Here is a 25,300-nt window from a genome sequence, read left to right on the forward strand (position 1 = left end):
TGAACTCTACTTTGTATAAATACAATAAATAAATAATCACATTCGATAATTTGCCTCCTAGAAAACATGAAAGGCATTTCTCATTGTTGTTTGTCGAAGGATTGATTGTTGCTGGCTTGGTTTAAGCGTAGTTATGGCTACAAAATTGAAATACGTAGTTAACGTCTTCCTGGCTCCTTTGATATATTGCAGAAATAAAGATTAGTTTTGCCAGTAGCCATGTTGTTTTTTTTGTAAAGTTTTTTTTTGCAATTAGCAATTTGAGTGTTTGTTGTGAAATGCCCCCCCCCCAAAAAAAAAGTGAAAAGGAATCCCAGTAAGATAACTGGGAAGAGATTGTTTCAATATTCAGTGACAAATGAACCAATAATTGGAAAATTTGGAAATCACTTGTGGTGAAATATTATTTATAAAGAGAATGCTGCTTACTGCTAAATTATACTGCACGTTCAGTGCAAAAGATCGTGATTTTGAAAATGCATATTTAAATACATAATTTTACATGATTATTAAGAAAACGGTGCATAAATGAATAATATAATTTAAATAATATTTTATTTTACAACTTCCATACTTTTTAGTGTTGTACATTATTGCAGCTTTAACAATAACCGAATCATAGACCACATAAATGGTTTTAATGAATCCACACTGGATCCACTTTGTCTGGTGGAATGTTCAGGGGTAGTCCATGGCACTTAGAGAGTTGTCTGGTGCTTCGGAGGCTCTGTCCTTTACTCCATAACACTATGGCATCCACTCTTCGGCAGGACTGCTTGATTCTTGAGCCAGATTTTACCTGAGGGTATATTTAAGAATAACTAAAATATAATAACGAAAACGCGCCGATTTGCAGCTCCTGTGATGTCCCCCTTACAGTGAAGCATATAATGCTAGACTGTTCCAGGTGTAATAGGAGTAGAGTATCTAATCACATACCAAGGAGAATAGAGGACGCTCTCGGCAATGACCAGAGCACTATCGATAGAGTCATAAAGTACCTGCAAGATATTCACATATATAATTATATTTAGATGTACCTGAAATTAATAAATTGTAAATAATATTAAATAGTTGATAATCTTTAGTGATATTGTTAGTGATAATACTGTGATAATATTATATTACTGTGATAACTACTGTGATAATACTGAATCTGTAAATCATATTTTTAAGGACATTGTTATAAGTTGTTGTTAGTATTTGGTTGTTTAGTTTGGTATTTAGTCGTTTAGTAACTTAGTCTAGTTAGTAGTGAGTTTAGTCAAAAGGTACAAGGGCAGAGGGCATAATAACCCATTGGTTCATTGCCCCAAAAAAAAACAAAAAAAAAACACTATCATTCACTGAAAATTGTTGTCTAAAATGGGAAACTATTTGCTAATTTGCACCAGAGGAATATAAAGGCCAATCTGAACGCAAGGATGTTTGTGATGAACGACTGACTACCTGTTAGGGATTGACTACCGTATTTCCTCTCTTCTGCTGCAAGAAATGATTTTTTTTTATTATTTAAGGCGCGTCAGCAGCTGAGTTTATTGGCGCTCGGAGCTTTTTCCAATACATCGCCGGCCTCCGGACAGTTAGCTGTAAGAAGATCCCAGGAAGAGAAAATCTAAGGGCCAGCAGCTGGATTCGAAGCCGTGATCACCGCGTTGAAATCTGTATTCGCTAACCACTCGGCTAATCCCCCCTTAAAAATAAAAATTAATATTATTTATATTTAACTAACAATGTGATTAATGATTCCCCAAAAAATGATTTAATTGGTCATAAAAGTACCAAATGTCCATATTTATTTATGCACAAGTCTTATATGTAAAACATGAATAATATATATAATTCACCTTTTTGTCAATTTTTGTTTATATATGTTTATTGTAACAGACTTGCGTTTGTGAGATTCAAGTTAAATAATAATTTATCATATGTATTTTCAAATAATTTTTAAAAATTATGAACAAATTTAAAAATTAAAGCGGCATTTTAATTTTTAGGCTTTTAATAAGTGAAATTAAGACAATAAGAGGAGCCCAGAGCATCAGAGTACCTCCAGCGGACCCAAGCAGCCTCTGTATCCATAACGATTCAATGGAAAGAACGGGTGTTCTCTTGACAAACTTGGAAGTTGGACAGGTATAGTTTCTTACAGTGCCACTAGGAAGCAGGTTAGAGAGGCTCAGTTCTTTTGTGCTCCACTGGAGAGCACTGTTATACAGTCTAAATTCTACAACCTTACAGACAGGTGCAACTTTCCCCCCTCTAATGGGTGACAGTAATCACTAGAGGGGCGAAAATGAGTTACAAGATTCTTGCTGGGTGATTGCTATTGAATCAGGGATATAAGAATTTAACCTCAACATTAGTATAAGCGAATTCCGAGTAGAGAATTTTGTCTGCAACATTACTCTACAGGTGTCATTGCAACAGATAGTAAGTAGATAAGTTGGAATAGAATAGAAACACGCCATAGGACCTGCATTGATTATTCCAGTCTAATGATTTTTGAATGGGACGTAAAACTATGACATATTCTCCAAGAATTTAGCGCTGTTACAAAAAGAAGTATTAGGCTTCATTGGTGGGGATATTTAAAAGTTTGTATAATTTTCAATAATAAATTCTATGGGAGATTATTTAGAATTTATATACATTAGTTCAATTTCTTTTTGATGAAAGTTTCGTTTGTGATATTGCGATGATTTTATTTACTTATTCAATAGTATTACTTTTCTATACCCTGGGATCTCTCATTTATAATTCCGAGTGTCTAACTTATGAATTATTCTTTTTTGTTTTCCCAAACACCCAAGAAGTGGAGAATCTAGGTTAAGGAACAAGAATGAAAATACATACTGTTCTCATTGAATCGAAAAACTTCTCTTCCAAATCTCCTCCCAGTTGCGAAGTAAATTATCTCGGACATTATCTTGTCAAACGATTCGAACGATACAGGGATAATGGACGCAGTCTCATGGAGTGAATCAATTTCAGTGCATCGTGGATAGTCTGTTGCGAGTCTGACAAATACGAAAAGAGATATAAACGTTTGAAATTCGAACGAATTTGAAAACCTCTAAAACCTTCTATATCTCATAATCTATAATTATTAGAACATTTCCATTTATATCATTTATAGAAATAACTATTCTTTACAATTCAGTATAGAATTCATTGAAATCTGAGCAATAAGAAGAGAGCTATAAAGGTTTCAAGGACCAGTGATTGACAACACCATTTTAAACCTCAATGCTTCTTATAATTAAAAAGTTACCTCATAAATGAAATGCGTCGAAACATAGTGAAATATAGTATCGACTAACATAAACTGAATATAACAGTACATTGATAACCACACGAATATATGAACAAATAAACGAAAAATAAGAAAAAAGTAAACTTACCTTCTTATCAAACTCCTTAACAAAAACTTACAGTTTTAAAAGTTAAGTATAAGGGTTGATTAAACGCCAAAAGGTACACAAATCAGCGAGTACCCAACATTTCATTAATACTTCATTAATATTTAAGTAATTCTACTGCATTAATTTTCATTAATAAGTTATTTTTTAGAATTTATTAGATGTCACAGACCCTTATGCTGGCCATTTTCATCTACAAAATATTTACTCAAGTAGCACACCATTTAACTTAGATTGACTGTAATATCTATTTATCTATAATAATCAAACTATTAATTACATGTTAAAAAGAAAACGTTATAAAAAATAAAAAAAAAATATGAGGCTAAAAAATTCATAAACGGTTTTTAAAAAATGCTTACACCAACATACATCAATGATTTTATTTATTTATTTTTATTTTTAAATAAAAATCGTCGGTTTAAGTTCATTCTTTGATTAAAGTAATTGTTATTTTATGAAGTAGTCAAACGTTTATAATAATAGGTAATAATTATCTGGCTTTATCGCAAATAATATAGTTTTCTTCATTTACATTCTCAATCTAGATGTTCTTCCCACAATGTTATATATATGTAATATAGAATAAAGAAAATAAAGATATGCAAATTTTTAGGACAGCTAATCATTCCAGTATTTTACTATAAGTAAAATTAGGGGGTCTAAATTAAATTACAATTGAGAAACAATAATTGTTGTTGAATAATCTACTTGTTATAACTGTGTGTTATTTGTGCTCACGAATATTTCAGTAAGACGAATTCAAGACAGTAGCCTATTCTAACTTTGTCTTTTTCTACTTTAACATGCATGTACATATATGTGATTTATCATAATTATACCAAAAAAATATTATAAATGAAGTGGCCAGCATAAGGGTCTGTGACATCTAATAAATTCTAAAAAATAACTTATTAATGAAAATTAATGCAGTAGAATTACTTAAATATTAATGAAGTATTAATGAAATGTTGGGTACTCGCTGATTTGTGTACCTTTTGGCGTTTAATCAACCCTTATACTTAACTTTTAAAACTGTAAGTTTTTGTTAAGGAGATTTTTGTACCTTTTGGATAGATTTTCCTTTTTGTCTATTTGCAAAGTTACGTCTGCTTTACAGATTTTTTTAAAATTTGGAATAAGCTATTCTATCATTATAACCTGATAAGGTGTTAAATCGGAACCGTAACTACCACTGGAGAGATCTTTTTAAAGAATGATTATAGTTGCGGTCCCCAAACCATCCTCAATAACAATTTTTTTTAGAAAGCGTTTTGAATAAAATAGGAAGGTATTTGTACGTAAATAGCAAAATTAAACTGCGATTTCAGTACTTCCTTTTAAGAGGAGCAAGAAAAATAAACTGCGATTACAGTACTTCTCCCTAAAAGGCAAAGAGGGAAAGATTTTTTAATCGAACGACAATTCATTGATTTAAATCGGTTCACTCTTTGATAATTTAAACGATTGCAGTACTTCCTCTTAGTAGGTGCAAGAGCATCAGCAACGTAGAGGAGCTTTAACCACTTATTCGAGCTGAATTTTATCAAAATCGGACTAAGCGTTATAGAAATATTGGTAATAATAGTTTTAGAAAGGGCCTTATTTGGGTGGCGCAAACTCCCCTCCTTATGAGGCACGGCTCGAGACTTTTAAAGTGCAAATCTGTACGAAATTTCGATTCGAATGACACTTCATTCATGAAAATCGGTTCACGTGTCGATAATTTGCAACGATTGCTATACTTCCCCTTAGTAGGTGTAAGAGCAGAACGTCGCTTTAATGTTACGTAGGGGAGCCCTAACCCTTTCATTCTGCCAAATTTTATCAAAATCGGGGTAAGATTTACAGAGTTATTAGTAATAATAATTTGGGAGGGGGCCTCACATACATGGGGCTAACTCCTCTCCCATTCGATGTACAGGGCCGAGACCCCCAAAATGCACATCTACATAAAATTCCGAATCGAATGACACCTCATTCATGAAAATCGGTTCACGCGTTTAGGCGCTACGTTGTTTACAAAAAAGGTAACAACAACAACAAGAACAACAACAAGAACAAGAACAAGAACATTTTCTGAAAATGCTGTTTTGGCCTATTTTCAGCAACGTATTTCTCGAAATCTATTAGATCTGAGTTGTTGCAAAAAAATTACAGTCATAAAGAAGGATTTGCTGTATATTTTAAAGAAAATTTGGGAATTTTATCTTTTATAGAAAAAGAGAAATAAATTATCAAAGTTGGGTGTTTTTCAACGTTACGCTTTTTCGTGCAGTTTTTGATGGTCAACCCTTATACAACTGTCCTACCGGACAGTTTTAACTACCTTAGCAACAGCTTGCTTCTTCCTTGATCTTGAACTGCTAACACAAATAACCTTCCACTGATACCAAGGAACCTTCCAATAATTAGTGTCTTTCTGAAACTGCTGCCACAAGGCTTCTCAGTAACAAAATTGAAAGAAACACCACTAAAAACGGCTCATATCCCTTATAATAATTGCTGGGATGTCAATTACTAGTGCCAAGTCGATTACCGGTCCTTTCACTATATCCTTAACAGTTTTGAAGCTAAATTTATCTGGTATCAATTAAATGGAAACATTACAAAGGTTTACTATGGTATTTACTACTTTTATCCCATGAAGTATTATACATTTTGTATGGAATAACTATTCCTAATATTAGTTTCAATATTATTTAATACAACCTATTTTTCAATCAATTAATGTGAACTTTATAATATAAATTTTCTTGATACACACATACAGTGAGCAATGTTTCTTTTGTGCAAGGATTTATTGAGATTATATAGGAGCTCGCCCTCTAACAAATATTGAATAAATAAGTAAATTGATTTAGCAATTTGGTGTAGAGTATTAGAGTTCTACTTACAAGTGTAGTGTGTAAAAGAAGCATTAAAATCGAAGTCAAATTTCCTGCACCGAACATCTCTGATGAAAGATTTAAATCCGAAAAATCAACGTTATCATCCAGCTCTGCGAACTGAACAATATTTTTAACAATTAGAAATATTGATACGAATAAAATAATATATTGACTGTCATTAGGAATTGCCATAACTGGATCGTATCTTAATTCATAAATACATAAAATTAATAAACTTGAATTACTGGGCCAAAAAAGTCTGTGAACACTAACCTAAATTTTATTACTTTTATTATTATCTTAGTAGAAACTTCTTTTATTTCCAAATGAAATATACTATTCGATAGAGGGAAACCAGCGTTTTTCATTTTATATTCAATCTTTTATTTTTGTTCAACAGGAATATCACAATTAAATGTTTAACAAAACAACACCCCAAACGAATGCAAAAAAAGTCTGTGAACACTTTGCAGATAATAAATCATTCTTACACATTGTACGTGTATTAAAAATTTTAAAAACTTGTAGGACCTCCTTTGTTCCTAATCACTTCCAACAAGCGAGCTTTCATCGATCCTACTAATTTTGTGGTCGTCAATGTTGGAATTTTATCCCATTCTTCTAAAATAGCGTTTTCTGATTGTTCACGGTTTCTTATTTCTCTTTTATTTATCTCCTTAACAAAAACTTACAGTTTAAAAAGTTAAGTATAAGGGTTGATTAAACGCCAAAAGGTACACAAATCAGCAGTACCCAACATTTCATTAATACTTCATTGATATAATTTAAGTAATTTTACTGCATTAACTTTTCCTTCACATTTTTTAGAATTTATTAGATGTCACTGACCCTTATGCTGGCCAGTTCATTCATAATATTATTTTGTTACAATTATGATAAAATGTATATTATATCTTCGTAATTAAATAGGTACTTTATTTTAACTCTATTCCAAATTATTCTTCTGATTTATCTTTAATATGCCCTTTGTTCTGAGTAGTCACATATACATGCATGTTAAAGTAGAAAAAGACTAAGTTAGAGTCGGCTACTGTTTAAATTTGAATCACGGAGGATTTAAAACAATATTTCAGTCTTGAATTCGTCTTACCGAAATATTCGTGAGTACAAATAACATACAGTTAATAACAAGTAGATTATTCAACAATATTTACTCATTTCTCAATTGTAATTTAATTTAGTCCCCCGAATTTTACTTATGGTAAAATACTGGAATAATTAGCTGTCCTAAAAATATGCATATCTTTATTTTATATTACATATATACAACAATGTGGGAAGAACACCTAGATTGAGAATGTAATTGAAGAAAACCATATTAAAGTAAATAAAGAGTAAATATTTTGTAGACGAAAATGGCCAGCATAAGGGTCAGTGACATCTAATAAATTTTAAAAAATGTGAAGGAAAAGTTAATGCAGTAAAATTACTTAAATTATTTCAATGAAGTATTAATGAAATGTTGGGTACTGCTGATTTGTGTACCTTTTGGCGTTTAATCAACCCTTATACTTAACTTTTTAAACTGTAAGTTTTTGTTAAGGAGATTTTTGTACCTTTTGGATAGATTTTCATTTTTGTCTATTTTGCTAAGTTACATATCTGCTTTACTGTTTTTTTTAAATTTGGAATAAGCAATTCTATCATTATAACCTGATAAGGTGTTAAGTAGGAACCGTAACTACCACTGGAGAGATCTTTTTAAAGAATGATTATAGTTGCGGTCCCCAAACCATCCTCAATAACAATTTTTTTGAGAAAGCCTTTTTATATAAAATAGGAAGGTATTTGTACGTAAAAAGCAAATTTAAACTGCGATTTCAGACCTTCCTTTTAAGAGAAGTAAGAAAAATAAACGGGCGATTACAGTACTTCTCCATAAAAGGCAAAGAGGCAAAGATTTTTAATCGAACGACAATTCATTAATGTAAATAGGTTCACCCATTGATAATTTTAACGATTGCAGTACTTCCTCTTAGTAGGTGTAAGAGCATGATGGCACTTCACAGCCATATAGAGGAGCTTTAATCACTTCTTCGTGCTAAATTTTATCAAAATCGGACAAAGCGTTATAGAAATATTGGTAATAATAGTTTTAGAAACGGCCTTACTTGGGTGGGGCAAACTCCCCTCCATATGAGGCATAGCGACGAGACTTTTAAAGTGCAAATCTATACAAAATTTCGATTCGAATGACACTTCATTCATGAAAATCAGTTCACTTGTCGATAATTTGAAACGATTGCTATACTTCCCCTTAACTAGTGTAAGAGCAGATCGCCGCTTTAATGTTACGTAGGGGAGCCCTAACTCTATCATCCTACCAAATTTTATCAAAATCGGGCTAAGATTTACAGAGTAATTAGTAATAATAATTTTGAAGGGGGCCTTACATAAAGGAGGCTAACTCCTCTCCCATTCGGTGTACAGCGTCGAGACCCCCAAAAGGCACATCTACATAAAATTCCGAATCGAATGTCACCTCATTCATGAAAATCGGTTCTCGCGTTTAGGCGCTACGTAGTTTACAAAAAAGGTAACAACAACAACAACAACAACAACAACAACAACAACAACAACAACAACAACAACAACAACAACAACAAGAAGAACAACAACAATTTCTGAAAATGCCGTTTTTGCTCATTTTCGGCAACTTTTTTCTCAAAATCTATTAGGTCTGGGGGGTTGCAAAAAAATTACAGTTATAAAGGAGGGTTTGCCCTATATTTTAAAGAAAATTTGGGAATTTTATCTTTTATAGAAAAAGAGAAAAAAATTGTCAAAGTTGGGTGTTTTTCAACGTTACGCTTTTTCGTGCAGTTTTTGACGATCAACCCTTATACAACTGTCCTACCGGACAGTTTTAATTTGGCGGCTGATTTCATCCCACAAATGTTCAATTGGGTTAAGGTCTGGCGATTGTGGAGGGATGTTTAGGCGCCGGGGTGTATTATATAAAAGCCATTCCCGAGTTTTTAGTGCGGTATGTTTCGGGTCATTGTCTTGTTGGAAGACAAACGTTCCCTCCAACCCTAATTTTTTTGAACTTTCTCTTAAATTGCGTCTTAATATATCCACATACACATATTGGTCCATCTTACCATTAATTAGATCTAACTTGCCACTTCTTTAGCACTCATGCACCCCCACATCAGAATGTTGCTTCCCCCTTGCTTAAAAGTTGGCTTTATATTTTTCATTTTCATAGCTTCATTTTTTTTTCGCCACACTTTTTGACGTCCACAAACATCGAATTTCGACTCATCTGAAAAGATTACGGTTTCCCAGAAACTAGAAGGCTTAGAAACATATTCTTTCGCGAAATCCAATCGGCGCTTACGATTTATTTTATTGATAAAAGGTTTTTTCCTTGAGACTCGACCGCAATAATCGTATCCATCTAATTTATTTCTAATTGTCTGCGGTGTAACGCTTACACCATCACCACTTGATAATTCTTGACTGATTTTTTTGAGCGCTTGTCTTGGGTTCTTCTCGAACAGACTTCAGAATTTGCCGATTATGAAAGGAATTAAGTTTTGGTGGCCGTCCACTGCGAGGCCTACTAATTACATTTCCTTACTTTTTAATTATATTATGCACCGTTTAAGGGTTTTTTTGAACTATCTTCCCTTTTTCTTTCATTTCGCAACCTCACAATAAGTTCACGAATTGGTCTGGAAACTTCCATATTAGTGTTTAAATAATATATACTAATTAGATTATTTCTTCACAAAACTGACTGTTGTGGTTTCTACAATACAATAGAGAACTTTGAAACTTTATTCAATCGTTTTTCTGTTTGTTATCTTAATGTTTATACACATTTATACAGCTGTTCACAGACTTTTTTTGCATTCGTTTGGGGTGTTGTTTTGTTAAACATTTAATTGTGATATTCCTGTTGAACAAAAATAAAAGATAGAATATAAAATGAAAACGCTGGTTTCCCTCTATCGAATAGTATATTTCATTTGGAAATAAAAGAAGTTTCTACTAAGATAATAATAAAAGTAATAAAATTTAGGTTAGTGTTCACAGACTTTTTTGGCCCAGTATATAATTGTTACAATACATTAATCATCAGTAAATGAAGTGATTATAAAGTATTAGCAGCCTTAAATTTTTTTCTGAAAACCAAAAATGATACAATTATTATCGAATAATGAATTAGTATAATTTGGGCAGAATATTGCAGGCACAATCCCCCTCTATTGGTCCACCACTGCATGTTCAGAACAGCCGACCAACATTAGCGCCTGTCTGATTATTCTCATCCATTAATTCTGACATACATTGTTGGTTTCCACAGGTATGTTTGGATATGGATGGTAATACTCGCATTAGTTGATAGATACATTATTTGGACGTGTAATGCAATTAGAGATTATTACGAAATATGGATTAATTTTGCTTTTAACCATAATTCCAAAAATGACTAAAGCGATTAAAAACAATACATTTACTAACATCGTGGCGTTTTGGCTTTCAATTTATTAAAATAATAATAAATTATTTGGGAAAAATTTATTAAATTTAAAGGCACTTAAATTATTAATATATTTTAATATAATTATGAAAGTATAGTTGGAAAATCCATCACAGAATTATTTAAAATCTTACGAATCAACAATGACTCATGGGGACTAATATTTTTAAAAACGAAATAAATGTTTTGAAACTTTGTAGAGTGAGGCAGAGAGAGGTTTGGGCTTTAATATTGACAAGGACTTCCTGTAAAAACGGAATGTGTGTAAGGGATGGGACGGCGGTAAGTGAATTGATAGTGATGGATTGCGGCGGGCTGAGGCGAGGGCACTTTAGAGCAACATTGGAAAAGCGAGAGCTTGTGAGGAAAAACAAGAGTGAATTGAATCTCCTACCATGTCCGATAAGTAGGTCTGTTGTTTAGCCTTAGCCGAGCTCATGTATGGTAAATTCAGTGTTCCTTACTTTTTTAGAAAATGTTATCGAGACGAAAGATTCATTGATTTCTGTTAATGGTTATAATTTGTGCAAGTACTTAAATGTTTAGTAAAAGTTCCTAGCTTGCACAAAATTTCTTTTGGTCAGGACATCGAATAGTAAACAGTTAAATAGCGTTTTAACTTTTTTACGAGCATCAAAAACGCATGTAAGTTAAGACCTAGATTGTAGATTGAATTAAAAGGGCGGTTCCACCAAAAAGGGGAAGGAACGCAGGCAATCCAAAATGCCCATTGTTCCTCGCCCACCAATCATCTCATAAGAGATACCGGGGCTTTAAAACAACAAATCCGGCTAAAGGTTGCCAGATGCTATTATAATAAACTAATAAAGTAGTAACAGGACACTAGGGAGCATGGCGACTCGATCGCCCAGTGCACTGAATAAACCTAGAGAGTTCGTTAAGATTACCAGATGCTACAATCTCCGGTAGAGAAACATTTGACCTTCTGAAGACAAGAAATCTAGTTTTAGAACAAACGGGGCACACCTCTACAAAGTGCCGCACAGTCTCATCGGACTCACCACAGCCAGCACAATTTGGCGACTGGGTAAGGCCGCATTTGAAAAGATGGTACGCTGAAAAGTGAGGACCTAAATCCATGATAAAGCTATTTCTGCTATTTTCTATTTTTGTAAACATAACGTTTTTTTTTATTTATTTTTATTTATTTTATTTTTTTTTTTTTTTAGAACAGTGGTTCAAGAGATGGGCTATTAAACTTAATGAAACTAAGTCTCAAAACATCACCTTCACTCTTCGTCGCATTACTCTTCCTCCAGTCATCTATAACCTAACACCTCTACCAGTAGTGAACGTTGGCCGCTACCTTGGGCTTTACTTAGACCGAAGACTTTCTTGGAACCCTCACACTAGAATTAAAAGAACAGAACTAAACAGGCGCTATTGACTACTTCAAGACTCTTAGGCGATAGATCAAAACTTTCTCTGAACAACAAAAGACTGACTTATACTTCTATTTTGAAACCCATCTGGGCGTATGGAATAGAGCTGTGGGCTTCAACCAAACGCTTCAATCTCCAAAGGATTCAATCGCTACAATCTAAAATACTTCGAACTATTGTATACGCTCCATTTTATGTCTCCAACCTGACTATACACACTGACCTTAACATTTCTTTTGTCACCCAAGTTGCTAAAACACGTTACAGAAAACTCCATCTCATGTAAATCCTCTAGCTCAAAATCTTTCTTCTAGAACTCTTCTTGACAATCCGACAAGACGTCTTAAGAGACAGTCTGGCCTCGAGATCTCCTCTCAAGTGAAGAGAGTGACTAACCGTCTAATGTTTTGGATTGTTACCCCTGGGTAAATTCTCCACTCGTTTGCTTCATTTGTTACTCTGTTATCATTGTTACTTTTAGCGCTAACGCGCTGATTGTGGCATAAATGAACGCAAAAAAACAGATTTTTATTTTTATTAATTTTTTATTTATTTAAAACGCGTCAACACTTAAGGTTATTGGCTCCTGGAGCTTCTTTCAGTGCACTCTCTACCTGTGGACAGTGATCTCTTCTTCAATCAACACTGTCCATCCACAGACAGTAGAGAAAATTTAAGGGCCAGCAACTGGATGGAACCCGTGCCCTCCGCGGAATCCAATAGGCGCTCTCCACTGAACTAACCTTCCAAGGGATTAGGACAAATTAACTATGTCACTAATGTAGTAATGTTAATGCTAATAAGTTTGGGTTAGTTTCTTAACAGTAGAATAAGTGAACATTACTATGTTCGGCGATAGGACATATAAGGCACATGTCTGCCCTTTAGTTTTAGTTAATTTCCTTGTAGTTTGTAAATGTTAAGGGAGCACTTACTGCAAAACCAAATCCACTGCTACCTTCTATCCTCGCTCCCTTAAGTATAACTATTTCCTTATTTGCTTTCAGTCGCCCTCGTATTCGCCATTGGCGCGCCCTCGAACCCACGAGATAGAGTTCGACTGCGGGTTCGCTATGCCCAATTAGTCGCCAAATCAACTATCTCTGCTGCCCTATTATGCTGTAAAAGTGTTGATGGCGCAAGCGCGTTCTTTGGTAGTTAGGCTGGGGTGCTTCCAGGAACGTCAAGAACCCTGAAGAACACTTCCTTATTTATACACTTCTCTATTCAGGATAAATAATTTTCATACTTTCATCCCTCTTACAAACCAATAAATTTTCTAACACCTTTTTATCCAGTAATTACTTGGCACCAAAGTAACAAGCAACCAGAAGTACACGTTTTCAAGTCCTGCCGTTACCTTTCATTTTGTTTAAACCTTTTATTGGTAAAAGGAAATACTGGGAACAAGTCTCATTCTTCTATTTGACTCTAAATTTTATTCTTTTTACTAAATGTCGCGATATTTTTCTTTATAATAAATTATTTTTTATTTTCTATATATTGCTTACTATTATGTAATAATAATAATAATAATAATAATAATGATGATAATGTTTTATTAGAGAAATAATATATACAAAAGTAAAGAAATTCAACACATTTTACGGCATGGTAGAAGCGTCTGCCGGAATTACTATTATGTATTCTTGAATATTAAAACACTAAGTGACAGACCTCATGATTGTTAACAACCACTAAAGGTTTCCCGTGAGCCCTTCGTTAAGAGCTCCAAGTTAAACAGAAATATTTGCCCATAAAATATGAAAAATTTCCTTCAATTAGCTTGTTTTTGGGGCCAAAAATTTAAATTATTATTAGTTTTTTAATTTCATGAAAATAATAGCATACATTGTCTCAGACAATTTTAGTGTTGCGCCTTAATGATCATTAGATGGCTCCATTCAAAGAATCTGGGTACGTACCCGGGTATCAGTACAGTTGATAGATAACTAATTCAGCTTGTACAGCTCTCTCTACAACAGCATCAATTTGCGAATCAGACTGCAGTTCTTTACGATATTCTTAAGAACGGCAAGCTAAAATTGCATTCATCGAAACATATTTTTTTTTTACACATAAATTACTACCACGTGTTTATTAACTAATACAACTGCTATCTAAAAGTTATTTACCTGTTGTATTGCTAATGACAGGTATGAAGTTAACTTGTCCAAGTAAGAGGACAACAGCCAAGGTAATTAATAAAACTGTTCGAACCGTTAATAAATTGCCATCTCCAAGAGTTCCAAGTTGATGACGACATTAGCTTGGCAGGTGATGTATTTGACAAGTTTTACGTAGGGTTAGCTAATTACATATCCAATATTTCCGCTTGGAAGAAATTCACCGTTTACTTTAGAACATTGCGCGCCATAATTAAATCTTGTTAATCGGAAGATGTATTTTCTCAACTGAAAGGAAATAATAATTTAAAAAGACCTTAAAGTGAAACATAATAATAATTTGTATTGGATGTAAATTAGATTATTCTCTTTCTGAGATTTAGCTATTAATGTTACAAATAACCATTTTTCTTCAAATCATTAGTTTTGTTGCGCTAATTCAAATGTAGGTAAAGGTTCGGTCAGTTTTCTCTCAAGTTTAAATACTCTAAAATGCGATTTCCATTATCAATAATATGTCTTACGAGTTATACACAAATAACACTTTAGGAAAAAATATAAAATATATGTGAACGAACGTCAATCATTCAATATTTATAAAATCGTATATCCGTCTTCGGGAAGATGAACTACATCAACTCGCTTAATTTAATACAGTTAAACTAGTTTTTCATACCTCAAAGTCCAGCAATGCTGATGTTTCTGTTCTTATCTATAGTTGGCGGCTTAAGAACATTAGTACAATTATTTTCAGAAAAGCATGCTCATTGAGTAATGTCACATAACTAACACTTGCAAAACTGTCCGTTTTTATTGCAACTTTTGAGTACACTAATGTTGGATTCTTCAGCTTCTTCAGACTGTAACTGCTTGTTCATTCATTCGTGATTAAACTTTTATTTAGACATTATTTGTAGGGCCTCAAGAAAGCGCTAGAGAATTCAACCGTTGGTTGACTTTGTTAACCTTCTGCAAAGTTGCGTAAACTGGCTGACCTCCTGAGTGGCGAACTGATATTACTACTACTGCTTAATGTCAGGATTCTAGAATCGCGATGGCCGAGTTCAGAAAAAAACTGTTAACTAAACGAGAATCCGAGCTCTTCTGATAGTATAAGCTGACTTCTATGATTAAAAAGTAAAGTAATCACCTATTTTTTCAGGCGGGGCTTTACGTCCAACTACCAATTAGGTGTCATGGACGGAGGCGACTGGCAAACTACTTTACTCTAAATTTCTTTTATTAACCTTTAAATAAAATCCAAGGCCTAAGACCAGGAATCGAACCCAGTACCACAATACATACAGTCGACTCTCGATAATTCGAATTTTTCGATAATTCGAACTCTACTGCTGTTAACTTTGGTAAATCGAAAAAATTCAGTGTATTTAGATACGCTCGATAACTCGAAATCCTTTTCTTAACAACAGGGGGAGAGAAGGCTCTATAATTCGAACGAGGCCGCTTCCCCTCTTTATAATTCGAATTTTCCCGAGTAATGTTTACTTCTCATTTTCCGCTTATTGTTCATTTTCTGCGTAATGTTTCCTTCGTTTCAGCCCAGTTAAACTTTCCAATTCTCTTTCCTAGTTTGTCACGATGGGAAGTACGTCTCCCTTACTGTGTCCGACAAAAAAAAATTATCGCGGCCGTGAAAAGTGGTTCGAAAAGAAAAGATATCGCCAAAACTTTCAATATTTCACCATCGACGCTTTCTACAATTCTAAGTCACTGACTAAGTCAAGCCACATTGTAACAAAAACTGTTCTTCATTTTTTTAATTAGGTACATATGTATATTATTATTTATTGAAATGTTAATACATATGTAATTTTTTTGTTCTTTTTTGTCGTTTTCATTATTTTTACTTTTTTACTTGAGGCTATATATGTCTAAAACTTAGGTAAGCTCATACGTATTTTCAATATACCTATGTACATACGTATATACATAATAAAAACTCTTAATAATTCGAATTTTTTTCCCCCCTTCTTGATAATTCAAACTTCTTGATAATTCGAAATCTCGATAATTCGAATTTTTCTTGTAGTCCCTTGGATTTCGATTTATCGAGAGTCGACTGTATTAGCTTTACAGGTGTCGCCACTAACCGCTCGGCTACCGTGGCGCCTGACTTCTATGACAAATTCTCCACAGTTTTAAGTTAGTAGCTATTTGAATCATCCTATTTATCTTGTTCTAACTTCAAGCGAATAGAGAGTTTTACTGTTATAACGAGGTTTTTTAATTAATTTAAAAATATAATGTATTGTCTTATAAATGAGCCGCTAACTGCACAACTTGATTTACTCCATAAAACACTAAGTGGAGAAATGCGATGAAATAATGTGCATAATTCTGTTTACAATATAAATTCAAATAAATTTACCGTTGTAATTCAGCGCCTGCTACTGGATTTGAGTTGAATTATTGCAAAGAATTAAATTAGAGCACGGGATTAATAAAAATTGCTTTGGAAATGAATTATTTAATATTCAATTTTGTTTGCCCAAAATTTTGTTGTTGTTGTATGGTGTTAATCTTTATAATTTAGGGAATTTATTATAAATATAAAAAGCTAAGACTGGACCGAGTGCTTTGACACTTTAATTTAAGATATTTCAAAAAGTGGAATTAATTAGTTTGTGCAGTGAATATATCATATATGTGCTGATCAAATACATTCTGAAAGCTATTTCAAAATACAGAGTATATTCATAAATCTTAGAAATTAGGATAACAATTTATTGATGACATTTACAGGCAGCTGTTTAATTAGTAACACCTTGAGGGCAGCAAGAAGATGTTCTGACAAAAACCATTGCTTAGTTCTATCTGTGAAGCAGAAGCAATTAATTAGTCGAGTAAGACGTTTAGAACAGGAGGTCATTGTGAGGAACACCCGGGAGCCATTGTTCTTTCTGGCTTTTACAATCTCGTGACTTATTAGCCCGAATCTCGCCACAAGAAGGGGTGTTTTTTAATCTTCCTAATTTTGCTGTATATTCTTACTTCTTTTAATTCGGGAGCCAGCCCTCAAATCATTCTTTCACCTTATTTATCAAGTAAACATCTGATGTTATGATGCCTAATGCTGTTATGTTAATGATTATAGTTGTTAATTTGACAAAGAAGAATAAAAGGGCAAGTAATTTACATTTTTAAGTTTTTAAATTAATATCAATTCATTATTACATCCACTGTTTCTCAGTAACCAAATTCAAAGATGTTTTGCGGTAAGATATGCAAACACTTGGCTAATTCAGTTTTCTACCTAGACGATGGTAACGCAAACAGTTGTTACGAAAATCAAAGGTGAGTGACTTTAAACTGTATAAAAAAAAATAATTACTTCAATTTCCGTGAAATGTTAACAAATGACAAATGCGGATAGGTTGGCTAGAAAAAGTAATTATACATCTTAATATTCGCATTTAATTCACATTATATGTGATGGAATTACATAAAACACAGGGATAACAATCGTTTGCTCTGGTTTATCTCTTTTAAACTAGAGCGCATTTAGGGCAAATAGATAGTGTAAGATCTTGTAGATTAAGGCTCAAATACAAACACAAATACTTTCTTGCTTTTCGCGGCCGAAAAACTTCTCGAGAACCGAAGCGAATCGGTGTGTTTGGCAAGGTGCGTCTTAAAAAAATGTTGAACCAGCGAATTGTGATGATGGTTAAGGAGTTTTGGAATCTTTGACAGCGGAATTTCATCATATCGGACACAAAGGGAATAGATTGGCCATTATTTAGGGTTTTATTGGAATCATAATAAGTGCAATGGGTGATTCTTTCAAAGAATGGTGCGCTAAAGATTAGGATACTTGGCAGAATTCTATACTTCCAGTCCATAGGTCCACATAGAATAGTTACACGTTGCCGCAAATATAGCTATTTGTGTGACTCCAAGGAATTGTTTTCTCGTGCAGTTACAACGTTGTTTGCTGAATTATAGTTTTACATATGTATACAGGGTGTTCAGCATAAGACTTCGGTAACTTCGGGAGGCGATTCTGGGCATCATTTGCAACAAAAAATTCCATATAAACTATGGCTCGATTCGGCTCCGTTTTATAGATATTTTTAATTTTATGTTTTTTCAAGGTGTTACTACTTTTTAGCAAAAAGTGGTCTATATTTCTCATACTATTAAAGCTACAGTTATTTTAATAAGCTCATTAGAAAGAAGGTTAAATTTCCTTTTAAATAAGCTAATTTGTATTCCAAAAAAATAATATTAAGTATTTTACTTTGTAGCCCGAACATAAGAAATAGCAAGTTTCTAATTTTTTCCAAAAACTTTGACTTTAATTTTCTCAAAAACTTTTCATATGAAAAAACCGTGCACTATTCAGGAAAAACATCTACATACGATCACCTTTCGAACGATATACAATAATTGGGGTTATGTTAAAAATTGATGCAGAAATCTGTGATTAATTGCAAAAAAGTAGGCCTCAAAACAGTGTCGGCATTATGAAAGGAACTTACTTATCGCTCTAATCTCCACGTTAAAAACTGACATGTTTTATCCTAATACGGCTTATAAAAACAAATAAATGCAACAAGAAGTAAAGATAGTTTAAAGTCTACATTTTCATTAGATATTTAGTTGTCATTTTGCTATCATTATGCCAACGAATTCGAATATTGAATATCGGGATATGTTATACATCTACGGTTTCGTAGATGGGAATAGTGGAGAAGCTAGGCGGGAGTAATCTAGATGTTTTCCAGATAGCCTGTTCCGAACGCTAAGACGATCGTGGAGGTGTACTGGCGGTCCCGTGAAGTATTCCATCCACTATTATTTAATTTGGGGATCAGAGCGAGTAATAAGTTCTTGACTTATTCATTAGCTCTCCACAATCTCCTGTGTTCGGCTTATTCATTAGCACTTCACAACCTGTTAAATCCAAAAGTTTATTGAGTAGTTCAAAATGATGATTTATTTACATTATTTGGAATATTTTTTTAATTAACTAAAGAATAGAACACAGTTCTAAAATCATTAAACGAAAATCATTCCTTTCGAAATTGGTACCTAACACTCATTTAACATCATATTCATTTTTCTTCTTTTTATTTTATTTTATTATTTTTAATGTAAATTTTATATTTTTGAATATAGTTCTTAAATAAATTAATTATTAAGTTACACGTTTGCAAAAAATCGTACTGGATTTGATTATTCTGATCAGCTATATTCTTATGGTAGGTGAATTCCTTTCATAATGCCGACGCTGTTTTGAGGCCTACTTTTTTGCAATTAATCACAGATTTCTGCATCAATTTTTTAACATAACCCCAATTATTGTATACCGTTCGAAAGGTGATCGTATGTAGATGTTTTTCCTGAACAGTGCACGGTTTTTTCATATGTAAAGTTTTTGAGAAAATTAAAGTCAAAGTTTTTGGCAAAAATTAGAAACTTGCTATTTCTTATGTTTGGGCTACAAAGTAAAATACTTAATATTATTTTTTTGGAATACAAATTAGCTTATTTAAAAGGAAATTTAACCTTCTTTCTAATGAGCTTATTAAAATAACTGTAGCTTTAATAGTTTGAGAAATATAGACCACTTTTTGCTAAAAAGTAGTAACACCTTGAAAAAACATAAAATTAAAAATATCTATAAAACGGAGCCAAATCGAGCCATAGTTTATATGGAATTTTTTGTTTCAAATGATGCCCAGAATCGTCTCCCGAAGTTACCGTAGTCTTATGCTGAACACCCTGTATATACGTATTTAGGAGGCGCCATGATAGCGGTTAGAGGCGAGGCCCGCAAAGGTTAGATGTATTGTGCTACAGTGGATTCAATTCCTGGTCTTCGATTATACTAAGTATACTAAGTCTCAATAGTTAATATGAGAAATTGACAGTGAAATATGTTTGCTAATCGCCTCCATCCACGACTCTTAATCTGGTCAGTTGGACCTGAAGCCCGCCTGAAAAATAGACATTGCTTTACTTATTTTTACAATACTTATTTAGGGAGTTTAACAGCAACTTAAATCTTAATCTCATGATCTCCCCCTCCCTTTTAAAAGGATTAATTTAGTAGTTACTAATTCAAAAAACATTCATTGACTAATGTTAAAACAACTATCTTTGCACAGATATTAGTAAATAATTGTTTTGTAAATTAAAGATTAAATTGCACACAAAATTTTGACTAGTAAGTAAACACTAGTGGGAGTAAGACAGATTCAGATTTAACAGTATGTCTGCGGTTATTGTACGATAGGCTAACTGAGCCTTCGGGGTAATAACGGAAGAAGGTCAGAGGTGAAACTGTTACTTTCCCGCGTCTAGGGGGCTCACATTGTTTGTATGTTCCAATACTAGAACACACAATGTGTATTTAAACACACTATGTGTTTCTCTGAGTATTTGTATTCAAGCATACACACAAGCTGCGCTCACAATATATATATAAATATAAAAGGAAAGCGTGACTTTATCAGATCGAAAATAGCAGGTTTAAATATTAATCGACTTCCTCCACACACATAAATTAACATGGATATGTAATTTCTTTTTATCAATTCAATCAAAATCTCTACTGAGGCGCGACGATTCAATTTGTATTTTATGCGATTATTTACAGCAATTGACCACCTTCCCATTCAATTGATGGAGTCAAATGGATGTCTATTTTGACTATTCACTCACTTTTGCTTTATTATTTAAAGTTTAATCAGATTAAATTATATTCAATTTATATTTCTTATCATAAATTCTATAACTTTTAAAATATCATGTCCAACCTGTCAGGTTTTAAGCCGGTTTAGACCACCTTTGGAGTTCTTACGATTTAGATGTTGTCTCGGGCCAAAAAACCTGTCAAAATAATATTAAAGACACCACGATCTTACGATTTCTTTGTCTCTACCGACAGATAGCCTGGAAGTTTCTGGTACTTAAGTTTTTGTAAAAAAAAGTGTTAGAAAAGTGATCTCGTTTTGGTGAGACATTTTTGCCCAAAAGGTTTTCAGAGTTCAACAAGTTTTCGAAATTATTCTCATTCAAATTTTTTGTTTGTCTGAATTTTCGGAAAATGGATGTGTTTTGAAATTTGTTTTTATTTTTGTCTGTCTGTCACTTTGTGGCACAAATTGAACTAATTAGATTCGTTTATTATAATTCAAGATGGGTGATGTTGAACTTTGTCCCATCCAAACTACACTCAAACTCTTACTAAACCTTACTTAACTTCCAGCTGCTAGAAACCTAACAGTCCCTTAACCTATCTCCTAAAACCAATCAGAGATAAATCGCTGAAACTGTTCCTCTCCAACACATTTGTAAAATTTCAATAACTTCAAACTTTTTTAAAAAAAAATCTCTGGCAGTTACATAAGTAGTATGTCACTTTATTCTTCTTGCTCCGTTAATCCAGCATTGGTAAGACATCGCCTGTCCAAGTTACCCCATGTTGAATAGCCTGTATTTGGTGGTTTGACCTACACTTTACTACCCATTATCATGTCTCTCAAATCTATTCTTCTCAAATTAATTAACTCTTCAGAAACCTTGTTGTGACAGTATTTACAAAACTCTTAGATTTAGCACCCGTCGAAAGCTGGCTTCTTCATCTCTTTCCCATTTAGGTATTATCAAGTAATTTTGGCTTCAATTAAAAAATGAAATTTAATGGGCACTTCAGTAGTATCTTTTTCATTTTATCAACGAAAACAAGTGAAAAGAGTTATTGTATTTATGGCGCTTCAGCATCTGAGTAGTTAACGCGCCGTTACTTTTTTCAAAGCAATGCCGGCCTAAAGAAAGTGTTCTCTTAATACAGATACAATGTCCATCACCAGACAATGAGCTATAGTAAGAGAAAATCTAAAGGTTAAACCGGATTTGAAGCCGGGATCCCCGCCTTTGAATCCAGCAGGCTAATCATTGAACTAATTCCTACCTGGCTGGGATGTACGTATTCTCACGTGCGTGTTCTTTAATAATGCTTGATAGGCAATTGCAAGTCATTTTCGAAAAAACAGTTTAGAGTGTATCTCTGCCAGAAAACGTTAAAAATAAATGTCATTAAGATATCTCTGGGGGTTTAAAATTGTTCAGAAAGTTTCTTCTCAAGGAGGTTCCTCCATAACTTATTCTAATCATCTGTATCTTACGAGCACGATCCAGATGAGTCCGATATTCGAAGGAGTTGGTTAGAAGACATTTCAACGATATAATGTTAAACATTCACCACTACTTACTGCCAACTTAGTTAAAATAGCCAGGCTAGGTGGCTCATGTTTTGATCAGCACGAGACCACTCAATGTGAAGACTGAAACATACTTCCATTAGACACAGAGTACCGTTTTTTTTTTTTTGTTTTTTTGTAATTAACAAGGAACATACATTATATTGTTCTACATCTTTGCACAACCTAAAAATCCGAGTGATTTTTTTAAGCTGGTAAATAAATCAAGATAAAGCGGTTGTCAGAGAAACCAATAAACACATAAGTAACGTTGTTAGAAGATAAACTAGATGAAGTAAGATTGATTGAGTGTTAGTTTGCGAAGGTGGTTACCTTTAGGAACTGAGTGGGCGACAAAAGTCCGTAAGAGGCGGCGCCTCGAGCCATTGGAACTCCAATGGTGTGCTCCAACTGCCCACTAATCATCTTCAATTATACAGATAACCCTAATGATATGTATTACTAAACTCTTTAACGTTCTCTCTTTTCAATGGTCATTACTCCACTAGTTGGTACCATTCGTTCTCTGAGAAAAATTAAAAAGCAAGCAAATATTCAATAATAATTTTTAAATATCGTAATCTGCTTCGATAAAAACAAATTTAATTTAAACTGGTTAGTAATTATCGCTATAAATAAATAATTACACGCTTGGATAATTAATAGCCAAGTTAGCCTTGCATGAGGGGGAGATAACACAACTGGCCCTCTCTTCCTAGTATGCCTTAAACGTACAACTTACCTTGATATTGTAAGGTTAAAGAAATATATTATTTATTTAATAATTATATATTCATGAAAGTTTAACCTGATGCAGTTTAATACATAAATACGCACACGGAGATAGAAATGTATTTAAAGTTGCCGTTGTTCCCCATACTACCGCATACCTATCTTACTCACTTTAAGTTCACAGCCAAATAGATTTACTTTCTTCTAAAAACATTTGTACTACAATCGCCAAAAATATTAGGTCTATTAAATACAATAAATTTAATCAAGTTCAAATTTAAATCAATCTGGATTAAAAAAAAAAGTTAAAATCTCCATTTCGAGGCATTACTATATTAAAACCTTTGAATATTGAATGACATTTTAGACAGCCCTTACTGTAACCCAAGAGAAACCTTCATACATACTAGAGGCTAATTTCACACGATATTCCTGATTATTAGAACTCCTGCCGAAATTAAATTCACTTCAGAAAGATAATTTTCTTGAAATTACAGATATATTAGCAACTAATCAACACCAAGATTAAAGCCACAGCCAGTTATGAAAACGATTGTAAGTACATAAACATCAATTTAAAAAAAAAGTATCTGTGAAAAAATGATATTAATCGAACGTAAGTAAGCAAGTTTAATTTGTTTCTTAATTTTTTACTTTTCTAAAGCACAAGTTAATTTAATATTCTAAATTCTAAAACGCGCCTTACTTTTTCTGGATTTGTCTAAGCTTAGAGTTAAACTTAATTAACGATTAAAGAAAAAATTGTTTTACTAAAATTTTACTTATCACTTTAGGAGCATGTACCCTCAACTTCCAAAACTGTCACAATAAGTAACTAGTAATTTTCACAATTTATTAATATTGACTTAAAATTGCATTTAACGTAACTTTGTTGATACCTACATTTGTATAATCCATCAGATTTAATTCATGGCCGTTTCTGGGATACTAACTGGGAATTTTTAATACAAATTCAATATTATTTTTTTAATTTAGAAAATTATAAATTATAATTTGTACTTTTCTATGTACTGAACATATTTCTTCAAATGTATTTATTAAAACTGTCCGGTGGGATAGTTGTACAAGGGTTGATCGTCAAAAGCTTTAGGAAAACGTTAGGTAACGTTGAAAAACATCCAACTTTGGCAATTTCCAAATTTTCATTACAATATAGGGTAATTCCTATTTTTGTTTTTGTTTTGCAACTACGTAGATTTAATAAATTTCGAGAAAAAAGTTGCTAAAAATGAGCAAAAACGACATTTTCTTTGGGTAGTTTTTGTAGTTTAATTATTCCTTATAGTTAAGATTAAGATTAAGATAGTAGATGGGACGGGACCTATGCCCCAAGGCACCGCAGCCACAGAAGACTTATTGTGCCAGTCCCTTCTTAGTTCTAGTAGGCGAACCCTCCCCTCCTAAAGAGGTCCAAGACTTTCCCTACTAGTTCTTTTTGCGCTACTATCTCCTTCGGCCTCAACGTTCCAAAGGTTTCATAGCGCAAACGTTCGATTGCAACGCAATCGAACAACAAGTGAGAGGCTGTTTCCACCTCTTCCTGACATAATCTGCACAACGGCTCCGAGCTGATAAGCCCCACCCTGCGCAGATGCTTCTTGAACCTACCGTGCCCCGTGAATAGGCCTGTAATCAGAGTAATCTGATTTCTGCCCAAACACAGGGTCTCTTTGGATCTTTGCTTACACAGCCAAGGCATCAAGGTCTTGCTGTGTTTAACCCCAGGACACATCACCCAGTTCTTTTCGTGCTCCCCCCAGATCCAATCTCTGAGAGCCGCGCGAACCGAACCCCTGGTGATCCCCAGGACAGGCTCTGGACCGATGAAAGGAGTGTTAGCCCCATTCCTGGCCAGATAATCAGCTTTTTCATTCCCTTCAATACCCACATGACCCGGCACCCATTCCAACCGAACTTTGTTGTGCCGCGCCAGTAGTTCTAGGGCCTTCCTGCATTCCCAG

At 33.5% G+C, this 25,300-nt stretch overlaps 2 long non-coding RNA genes across 3 annotated transcripts; one reads left to right on the forward strand and one right to left on the reverse strand.

The window, feature by feature from the left end:
- Nucleotides 1–578: 578 nt before the first annotated feature.
- Nucleotides 579–16,802, reverse strand: LOC141451438 (uncharacterized). Of its 2 annotated transcripts, none has more exons than XR_012456784.1 (5): nucleotides 16,745–16,802; nucleotides 14,365–14,643; nucleotides 6,320–6,430; nucleotides 2,857–3,020; nucleotides 579–799 (listed from the first exon to the last, which is right to left on the reverse strand). It is a non-coding gene; the product is annotated as an uncharacterized lncRNA (long non-coding RNA). The 2 variants fall into 2 exon arrangements; XR_012456783.1 differs by lacking the exon at nucleotides 16,745–16,802 and adding an exon at nucleotides 15,032–16,089.
- Nucleotides 16,183–23,934, forward strand: LOC141451440 (uncharacterized). The gene is made up of 3 exons (XR_012456785.1): nucleotides 16,183–16,258; nucleotides 17,119–17,670; nucleotides 23,816–23,934. It is a non-coding gene; the product is annotated as an uncharacterized lncRNA (long non-coding RNA).
- Nucleotides 23,935–25,300: the final 1,366 nt, after the last annotated feature.

Source organism: Rhodnius prolixus, unplaced genomic scaffold (genome assembly GCF_049639745.1).
Source record: "Rhodnius prolixus isolate KJV_2025 unplaced genomic scaffold, Rpr scaffold_1, whole genome shotgun sequence".
Classification (NCBI taxonomy): domain Eukaryota; kingdom Metazoa; phylum Arthropoda; class Insecta; order Hemiptera; family Reduviidae; genus Rhodnius; species Rhodnius prolixus.